Source organism: Penaeus vannamei, chromosome 24 (assembly GCF_042767895.1).
Source record: "Penaeus vannamei isolate JL-2024 chromosome 24, ASM4276789v1, whole genome shotgun sequence".
NCBI lineage: Eukaryota > Metazoa > Arthropoda > Malacostraca > Decapoda > Penaeidae > Penaeus > Penaeus vannamei.
Window position 1 is genome coordinate 4,707,646 of NC_091572.1, and position 2,500 is coordinate 4,710,145.

The window sequence follows — 2,500 nt, forward strand, 5'->3', positions numbered from 1 at the left end:
CTGGGATACTCGCTAGAATATTCGCGGTCTTCAAATATTTTTAACGAACTTTATATTTGACTTTGTTGTTGAAAATCCATCCATCTTGTGAAATATAATTCTCTTCAAATTCCGTCATCTCGAAGGTTACATAAGTCTTGAAGATAATTCCCCTCTATTATTGTTATTTATTTATTCACTTCTTATTTTTTATTTAGGGGGGGGGGGCTGGAGGGGAGCATTGACGCAAAATGTTTTTATTTATTTCTCTCTCTCTCTCAGCCATTTTTACGATATGTAAATCATTATTTAAACCGATCCACGTTTTCTACTCCGAAAAAAAGTTGAAAAGTATCATTTTACCGGTTTCTACGTGTTTTCGTAGATATATATTCGGTGAAAAATAAAACAGAATAAATTAAGAGAATTGTCTACTCTGAATAAAACAGGTTTTGTTTCTTCGTCCGAAAAAAAAGGCCAATACCCCCCTTAGTTCATCTGGCAGCCGATAGATGGCAGACCTGTCTAGAGTTTTTTTGTTTGTTTGTTTTTTCATACTCTGAATTTGGAGATTTTGAGAGAAATAGATAAGTCGATAGATTAAATAGGGCGTCCAGATTCAAAATCAATATTCAAAGAACCTTATCCCATTACATAAAATGGGGTTTCTTTTTTTTACGTAGATGGTTTCAAGTTCCAGTAACATAGGGTGAGCATCAGCAGGTGCATGAGTAGCGGGTTATAAAACAGGATATTTAAATCATTATCAATATAGGTAAATTGTTTGGCTTTGTAATTAATTGCCTGAGTCATTAGAGAGAGAGAGAGATAGGGGAGAGAGAGAGAGAGAGAGAGAGAGAGAGAGAGAGAGAGAGAGAGAGAGAGAGAGAGAGTGGGTGGAGAAAGAGAATGAGAGAGATAGAGAAAGAAACATAGAGAGAGAGAGAGAGAGGAAGGAAGAGAAAGAGAGAGAGAGAAAGAAAGAGAGCAGGCCGTATCTATTAGATAGTCGATGTTTTTTCACACTATTCTCTAAAAATCCGTTACTGCAAGTGCATTTTATTTCGTGCAAGAAGAAACAAAAACAAGAGAGAAAAAAAATACGAATTTCAATAACAGTGTTCAAGAAAAGCAAGAAAAAAAGAAAAAATATATATAAATATATGATTATCTTCTAATAATGGAAAAAATAGACGAAACCTGATGATTTCGATCAAAATATTGTTTAGTCATCCCGATGGAAAACATGACTTCGGACCAGTGAAACGAGACTGCGTTCGAAGATGGACAGAAAAGCGCATTCACAAACAAGGAAAAAACGTTAATTTTAACTCATTTGAAATTATGATGATGCTTCGTAGAGTTTGTTTATCTATCTATATTTTTATCTTTTATTTTTATCTTTTTTTTTAGATGTTAATGATGTTTCGTAGATTTTATTGAATTTGAGATAATGACCTTCCATAATTTTAATGACCGAGATAATGACGTTTTGTAGAATTTAATGAATTTGAGAACATAAAGATGTATAATAGATTTAGTACAGGATTTAGTATATTTAGTAGGCGAGTTAAATCAGTTATCGTAACTAGAGAGAGAGAGAGAGAGAGAGAGAGAGAGAGAGAGAGAGAGAGAGAGAGAGAGAGAGAGAGAGAGAGAGAGAGAGAGAGAGAGAGAGAGAGAGAGAGAGAAAATATAGTGGATGAGGAAGGAGGGAAGGGAGGAAGAGGAAGAGAGAGAGAGAGAGGAAGAGAGAGAGAGAGAGAGAGAGAGAGAGAGAGAGAGAGAGAGAGAGAGAGAGAGGAAGAGAGAGAGAGAGAAAATATAGTGAGATGAGGAAGGAGGGAGGAGGAAGAGGAAGAGAGAGAGAAAGAGAGAGAGAGAGACAGAGAGAGAGAGAGAGACATACAGAGAGAGAGAGAGAGAGAGAGAGAAAGAGAGAGAGAGAGAGGAAGGGAGAGATAGAGAGAAAGTAAGGGGAGAGAGGGAGAGAGAGAGAGAGAGAAAGCAAGAGAGAGAGAGAGAGAGAGAGAGAGAGAGAGATAAAGAGAGAGAGAGAGAGAGAGAGGAAGGAGTCTCACAGTCACCCATATACGAATACTGAGACAGCATAAGATCATGAAGAGAAGGTGAAGAAGTTAGGCTTCGTGAAAGTAGGTCGAGCTAGGTCTGCCGGAAGTAAGAGTTAATTTGTTTAATTGAGGTGATAAGCGCCTGAAAATAAAGGTAATTTAATTTGAGTTGAATAAGAGAGACTGAAAAAGAGAAGAGAAGAGAGAGAGAGAGAGAGAGAGAGAGAGAGAGAGAGAGAGAGAGAGAGAGAGAGAGAGAGAGAGAGAGAGAGAGAGAGACAGAGAGAGAGAGAGAGAGAGAGAGAGAGAGAATGAAAGAGAGAGAGATAGAGATAAAGAGAGAGAGAGAGAGAGAGAGCAAGGGAGAGAGATAGAGAAAGTAAGGGAGAGAGAGAGAGAGAGAGAGAGAGAGAGAGAGAGAGAGAGAGATAAAGAGAGAGAGAGAGAGA